General features: G+C 37.7%; 1 pseudogene across 1 annotated transcript; it reads left to right on the top strand.

Moving 5' to 3' along the window:
* The first annotated feature begins 2254 nt into the window (after positions 1-2254).
* On the top strand, positions 2255-2838 carry LOC105546755 (annotated as a pseudogene). The gene has a single exon (XR_001007137.1). The product of XR_001007137.1 is annotated as a probable ribosome biogenesis protein RLP24 pseudogene (transcript).
* Positions 2839-8039: the final 5201 nt, after the last annotated feature.

Genomic DNA, 8039 nt, shown 5'->3' on the forward strand with positions numbered 1-8039 from the left:
GGACCTTGACTAATATACCACCACTCCCAGCTCTCTCTGAGTGCCTGATCTGAGCACTATTGTGTGCCTCTTGCATGTGCAACTTCTCTTCACACCACATTGACATACCAGACACCGCCACAGGCCATTGTTGCAATCACCTTATGGTCCAAAGTACCATCAACTAGTGCGTGTGTGTGTGTGTGTGTGTGTGTGTGTAGCATGATTTTCAGGTTTCAGTTAATGGGCCAGGGATGGGGGAAGAATGAAATGGTACAACAAGAAAACAATAATAATAATAAAAATATACAAACAACACAAAATAACATTTAATAGTAGACATTAATATTCTTTAAAGTCTCTCAGTCATAATCATAACTAGGGATTTGTTTTATCTGCCCCTGCTTGTGTTATTTGGATATTCTCTTACCACACTATGCCTCTCAATATCAGAAAATATGCTCATGCCTGTAATTCCAGCACTTTGGGAGGTCAAGGCAGGTGGATCACCTGAGGTCAGGAGGTCAACACCAGCCTGGCCAACATGGTGAAACCCCATCTCTACTAAAAATAGAAAAATTAGCTGGGTGTGGTGGTGTATGCCTATAGTCCCAGCTACTAGGGAGGCTAAGGCAGAAGAATTGCCTAAACCTTGGAGGCAGAGGTTGCAGTGAGCCGAGATCACACCACTGCACTCCAACCTGGGTGACAGAGTGAGACTCAGTCTCAAAAAACAAACCAAAAATAGAAAACACACAGGTCACATTCTCTTACTGCTGTGCAATGACACTGAAGTTCAGTAATAAAAAAGCTTAGAGGGGGAACTAATCTACTTGGAAATTTTAAAATACTGCCTAAATAAGAAATAAAAAGAGAAATTACGAACTACAGTTGACCCTTGAACCACGTAAGTTTGAACTACACAGATTCATTTATACGCAGATTTTCTTCTGTCTCTGCCACCCCTGAGACCGCAAGATCAATCCCTCCTCCTCCTCAGCCTACTCAACATGAGGACAAGGATGAAGAATTTTATGATGATCCACTCCCACTTAATAAATAGGAAATATATTTTCTTTACAGTTTTCTTAATAACATTTTCTTTTCTCTAGCTCACTTTGTCTTAAGAATACAGTATAGAATACAAATGACATACAAAATATGTGTTGATGACTGTTTATGTCATTGCTAAGGCTTCCAGCCAACAGTAGGCTATTAGTTCTTTGGGGGGAGTAAAAAGTTATATGTGAATTTTCAACTGTGCAGGGGTCAGTTCCCCTAATCCTTGCATTGTTCAAGGATCAACTGTATTTAGAAAAACCTATGAGGAGCAGCCAAAGCAGCATTCACAGGAATATTTATAACCACATAATGAACTTTTCAGAAAATGTAATAAAAATGTATACACTGGCATTCAACTCAAGAAGCAAGAAAGTTAACAACAAAATAACATGTAAAAAGTGGAAGGAATCAATGGAAATAGAAGAGTCAAATGAGTACATTTAATTAAAGAACACATGATAAAAGCACAAGCAGTTTCTTTGAAAAGTCCAATAAAATAGAGCTGTTTCAGAAAAAAAGAGAAAACATAAATAAGCAGGATAAGAATGGGAAAAATGCCTGAACTACTAGTAGGAAGAAATGCTTAAAATACAGGAAAATATTGGATACAAATGTATAGCAATAGATTTGACAATTTACATGAAATAAACCATTTTCTATGAAAGTATAAATGGTCAAAATTTACTCAAGAGGCAAGGAAACCCAAGTACACCATTATTCATGTAAGAAATAATAAATTAGCCAAAAATACATATTTAAAACCAAACAAATAGTAATTATACACCAAAATCAGACAGGTTCTACCAATCAATCTAGGAAAAGAAGTTTTTCTATTAATGAAACTTTGTTAAAAATATACCAAAAAGGATAGAAAACTTCAAACAAGCACAAGATAAACTAATTCCATCTTTGAGATGCAAATATATATGCACAATATAGATGCAAAAAATATTTAAAAAATTAGCACATCCACTCTAGCATGTACTATGACAGTGTTTTTCCTGCCGAACACATTTCTTTCTCACCACCAACCCCTAAACTTCTTTCTGTAATGCTACTTTCTTTAAGGAATTGTTCTTCCCCTATTCTGGAAGAGCCCACACTACTTCTGCTCAACCATGGAGTAGACATGTGACCTAAAGCAGATGAATAAGATTCTCTCTGCTTGAAATTTAGTTCTTGAAAACATCATAAGGTGGTCACTTCTTCTCAAGCTTGGCGTTTGGCTGGTGAAGACCCACACAGGTTCGACACACGTATCAAGAAGTATTATTTCTGTTTGGGGCCCATCTACCCTGGCCACAGCATGATGTTCGTCCGCAACGATTGCAAGGTGTTCAGATTTTGTAAATCTAAACGGCATAAAAAAGTTAAAAAAGAAGCACAATCCTTGCAAAGTTAGGCAGACCAAGGCATTCCGGAAAGCAGCTGGTAAAGAGCTTACAGTAGATAATTCATTTGAATTTGAAAAACGTAGAAATGAACCTATCAAATTCAGTGAGAGCTATGGAATAAAACCATTGATGCAATGAAGAGAGTTGAAGAGATCAAACAGAAACGCCAAGTTAAATTTATAATGAACAGATTGAAGAAAAATAAAGAGGTACAGAAAGTCCAGGATATCAAAGAAGTCAAGCAAAACATCCATCTTATCCGAGTCCCTCTTGCAGGCAAAGGGAAGCAGCTGGAAGAGAAAATGGTACAGCAGTTACAACCGGATGTGGACATGAAGATGCTTCTTAAACATCTCTATAAACATTTCTTGATGTACTTCTGAAAATGTCCTTTGGAGACTTGGAATCTAACATCCGTAATAGCTGATGTTTTGCAGATAGTAATGTAGGAAAGATATATTTTAATCACTTTTCATTTAAGTGACCTTATGTAAAAAATAAACCAATAATTTAGTAGTTCCAAGTCTCCAAAGGACATTGATTTACATAAGTACATCTATCAGTGAAGATTTCACGTGAAAATTCTACTTATAACTATAGAAGTGAATTGTGGATGTTAAATGGTTATGCCATTTGGATAATGGTAGTAGGCAGCATTTGTATAATAATGAATGGCAAAAATTCATGGCCAGTGATGTGTAAAATAAAATATTCTTTGCAGTAAAATATTCCCTTTATTAATATTACAGAAGGGGGGATAAAACAAGGAACTAACAATTTGTATGACAGCGTCAAATATTATTGTGATTTTAGAATTTCCTGTTTTGGTTTATTTGCATCTTAGAAGAGCATAATGACATTGCTTGATGAAGCCTAATTATGCTGGACTGTTTTGACCTGGTTTAACCCTTCTGATAGGTAGTTGTGGATGCTGGGGATGAGAACTGAATAATCTTTGCCCAGAATGGCATTACACTCTAGAATTTCCACTTCAGAGAATACTTGGTTCTAACCTGTGATTCCTGGTAGAACAAACTTTATTTTTCTAGCCTAGCAATGATCTAGAAGCAGATGAATCCCAGTGCCTTTTAAAACTTTATTATGTGGTTTTCTTTTAAAAAGCTCCTAATTGTTTTTGGAAAGTAGAATTTATGGGTACAACATTCTGTTCATTATTTGGACATAAAATGAAACCATTTTAAAAGTAAAAAAAGAAGAAGAAAACATCATAAGGTAATAAAGGTAATTGGAGGAATATGATATGATGGTGTCGTAGGAGCAACGCGATCTGCTAGTTTCTGCTGCTCGGCTCCTCCAAGCAGTCTTGGTTCTCCTTGCGCTTCCATTGTTCAGCTCTTTGTTTCTTCAAAATATCCCCACTATATTTTCAACACACTCCTCTTCTATTGCTATTAAATGCTATTAGTCATTATTTGCCACTAGAGAAATTCAATTCAAATGATTAGAATAGCTAGAAATAGCGATTTACTAACCTGGGCAGAATAGCGTTTTACCCACCTGGGTATATTAACCTGGTAGAAAAATTATGCAATACCAATAGAAGCAAAAAAAAGCACTAACGTTTAATGCTTCATCTTTAAAAAAGAAAACTCTTAGTAAACTAAAACTAGAAGGCGTTTTCCTTAACTTAAGGATATTTGCCAGAAAACATCATAACTTGGTGGTGACATTTAAAGTAACTTCATGAAAGTCAGGATAAGGCAGCTACCTTCTATCAGTCCTACTACTCAACATTGTCCTAGAGGCCCTGGCCAGAGCCTCTAGGTGCCACTGAGGTAAGAAAAATCAAGACAGAAACAAAATTATCTGCAATTCTTTTAATAACCTTGTAACTAAAGTAATGTCTTCAGAATCATTTAGTACATGATCTTTACCCTAATTGTTGAGGGGCAGATAGGGATAGAGATTATCATTTGATTTTACAAAAAGAAAAAATGCAGTAATATTTTATTTGCAAATAAGATTAATTTTGGAGGGGAGCAGAAAAGATACCAAGTCTTTCTATGACTGCAAAGCCATGATGGAAAAAAAATGGTGAAAGGTAAGTTTCAAAGGAATTTTTTCTTTTTCGGGGGCTTCAGAAGAAAGGGATGCAAGAAAGCGAAGCTGGCAAATGTCGTCCCAATTTTCCCTTTTGAGCAAGAAAAGAGACAGATATATAAGATAAATGAGGATAAAATTGAGGACAGAGAGGTCTTACGTCTCCTGTTTCCCATCTGGAGCTCTAGGTGGAGTCCAATTCATAGGTTACCTGTATGAGGCCATTCTCACATTGCTATAAAGAAATGCCTGAGACTGGGTAATTTATAAAGAAGAGAGGTTTAATTGGCTCATGGTTCTACAGGCTTTAGAGAAAGCCTGGAGCCACTGTCTGTTCAGCTTCTGGGGAGGCTTCAGGAAACCTACAATCATGGCAGAAGGTGAAGGGCGAGCGGGCATGTTTTACGGCTAAAGCAGGAAGGAGCAAGAGGAAGGAGAGGGGGAGGCGCCACACACTTTTAAACAACCAGATCTCGCGAGAACTCGCTGTCATGAGGCTAATATCAAGAGGATGGTACTAAACCATTCAAGAGAAATCTGCTCCCATGATCGAATCACTCCCCACGAGACCCCGCCTCCAATATTAGGGATTATAATTGAACATGAGATAGAAATGAGGACACAGATCCAAACCATATCATTACCCAAAACCATAACGGATTAAAACACGTTAAAGTGAATTGGAGATGCATGCAGAGTGAGGCATTGACAGTTAGTTTTCACAGGTCACCATCAATTCCTATCCGGTAGGACCCTCGATTCAGAGGCTGGGAACCTGGGAGCTGAGAGCAGAGGCTGGGAGGGACTATCAAGCCAGAGGGTCAGGCAGAGAATGAGGCTGAGACTCAGGGGTGCAGCCAGCAAGAACTGAGGAAATTGCATGTTGAGAGGTCAGGGGCAGAGGGACTGGGGCTTGTGGGGAGGGGTGAGTATGACCACTGCATCCAGAAGCATTAATAAAGTGAAAAAAAAAAAAGAGCTGTAAATTCAACATCCAGAAACTACAGTACTGAAATCCATCAGAGCAAAGATGCCACCACAGAGAAGACAGAATAAGAGCATTACACCCATCTAAATCCTCCTTCTCATCACCACCACTAAGACAGGGCAATTTTCCTAATATACCCTGACCCTATCTTGGTGAAATTAAAAGGGAACGGGCCAGCTCTCCATTTTGTTTCTTTCCCTGGAGAGACTGAGAACACACTAAAGAGACTACTTCAATTGTTAGATTGGAATACATGACACTGACTGTTGTGTTGTTATTGTTTGTTTGTTTGTTTTTGAGACACAGTCTTACTCTGTCACCCAGGCTGGAGTGCAATGGCACGAGCTCGGCTCACTGCAACCTCCACCTCCCATGTTCAAGCGATTCTCCTGCCTCAGCCTCCCAAGTAGCTGGGATTACAGGAGCCAGCCAGCAGGCTTGGCTAATTTTTGTATTTTTAGTAGAGAGGGATGGGGTTTCACCATATTTGCCAGGTCGGTCTCGCACTCCTGACCTCAAGTGATCCACCCACCTCGGCCTCCCAAAGTGCTGGAATTTCAGGTGTGAGCCACCGTGCATGGCTGACACTGACTGTTTAATGTTAACTTTTAAATGTTTTTGCTGCTAACTAGCAAGCCAGAAAACCAGATCAATTCTACACACAATAGATAAATTACACTTCCTGTCAAAATAAGTGGCAAGATAATATAAATGTTATAAACCTGGGTCAGTCTACCAAAGAACTACAAGATGATCAACTGGAAAATTGTTTTAGAACAAAGAAGAGAATCAAGTAAGGTGGCCAGATAGGTCTACATATAAAAATCAGAAGTTTTACAATATATTAGAAATAACCAATTAGAAATATAATTTTTTTAAAAAGATCCCATTCATAATATACTCTCCTTATGAGATGTGCCAGAACATATTTAAAAAACTATAAAATATTACTTTAGAGTGTGAGAGAAAACCTAAATAAATGAGACATTGCATGATCTTGGGTGTGAAGATTTTATTTTTAATGTCAAATTTCCAAAAGGATTTTTCACTTGAAATTGACAAAATGAGCCTAAAGCTTGTTTGGAAGATTAGTCAATAAAATGCAGAGTAATGACTAGGAATTTCTACTACCACAGGGAAAGGAGCTATGTATGCTCTCCCATCCCAGTTGGCTTTCCAGCCCACCTGTCTCGCCTGCCCTCCGGACTCAGCACCTGTCCCTCAGTGCTGCCAAGTCAAGCAGATAACAGTGACCTTGGGCAAGGTTAAACTGATAAACCTCTATGAGCCTCAATTTCCTCATTTGCAAGATAAGGTCACCCAGGTTGCTGGACTAATAATTGAATGAAATATAATTCCATAATTTCAATGTCTGGTGAGATCTCTGGCAAATAACGTGTACTAAATAAATAGATATAACAGTTGTAATTATTGTTATTACTCCCATTATTACTACTATTATTTGGTCAATATTCTTAGGTCTTGCAATGAAAAAGGATTTACTAAAAATAAGACTAAAAACAGAGCTTGTAAAAGATAAGAGTTGTAGATTTAATTATAAAAATTTAAACTTCCTATATAGCAAAGAGCATCATAAACAAGGTTAATTCACAGAAAAAAATCTGTGACACATGCAAAACATGAAGTCTACTATCTTAGATATATATTTTTAAAGTGATACAAATTAATAGAAAAAAGATAAAATGTAAAGAGAAAAATGGACAAAAGATCTAAAATGGCAGCTGAGTGTGGTGGCTCACACCTGTAATCACAGCACTTTGGGAGGCCAAGGTGAATAGATCACTTGAGATTAGGAGTTCAAGACCACCCTGGCCAGCATGGTGAAACCCCATCTCTACTAAAAGTACAAGAATTAGCTGGGCGTGGTGGTGGTGCATGCCTGTAATCCCAGCTACTCGGGAGGCCGAGGCAGGAGAATTGCTTGAACCCCAGAGATGGAGGCTGCAGTAAGCTGAGATCATGCCCCTGCACTCCAGCCTGGGCGACAGAGCAAGACTCCATCTCAAAAAAAAAAAAATCAAAATGGCAATTCACAAAAGAAAAGAAAAGAAAAGAAAAGGAAAAGGCCAAAAGCCAATGAAGATAGCTTTAGTCTCAATAAGACTCAAAGTACAAATAAAAATGATAATCATGTTCACATACATTTGGCAAACATTATAAAAAAGTTAAACTGGGAATATATCCAATTTGCTTTGGGTAGAATATATTTATGCTCTTTGCAATCACTTTCTGGTATAGGTAAGTTTTTCTGCTAAACCTTTTCTGGTGTGGTTCGTTCCCTGGGATACAACTAAGGCCTCTGGGGCAACTCACCCATATCTTGACACAGATACTTTGATACCCGGTCAGTTGAGTGTCACCAATTCAGATCATTTAAGAAGTCATTGAAAAAGAAATGGAAAGTCTCTGAAATCTTACTGCTCATATATGAAAAGAATTCTATATAATTCTAAAAAACATTTTAATAATTCTAAAAAATTTGCAAAACATTGCCAAGAATGAGCTGTGAATCTGAAAGAACATTTTCTAAATTA

The sequence above is a fragment of the Mandrillus leucophaeus genome, unplaced genomic scaffold (genome assembly GCF_000951045.1).
Source record: "Mandrillus leucophaeus isolate KB7577 unplaced genomic scaffold, Mleu.le_1.0 Scaffold367, whole genome shotgun sequence".
NCBI lineage: Eukaryota > Metazoa > Chordata > Mammalia > Primates > Cercopithecidae > Mandrillus > Mandrillus leucophaeus.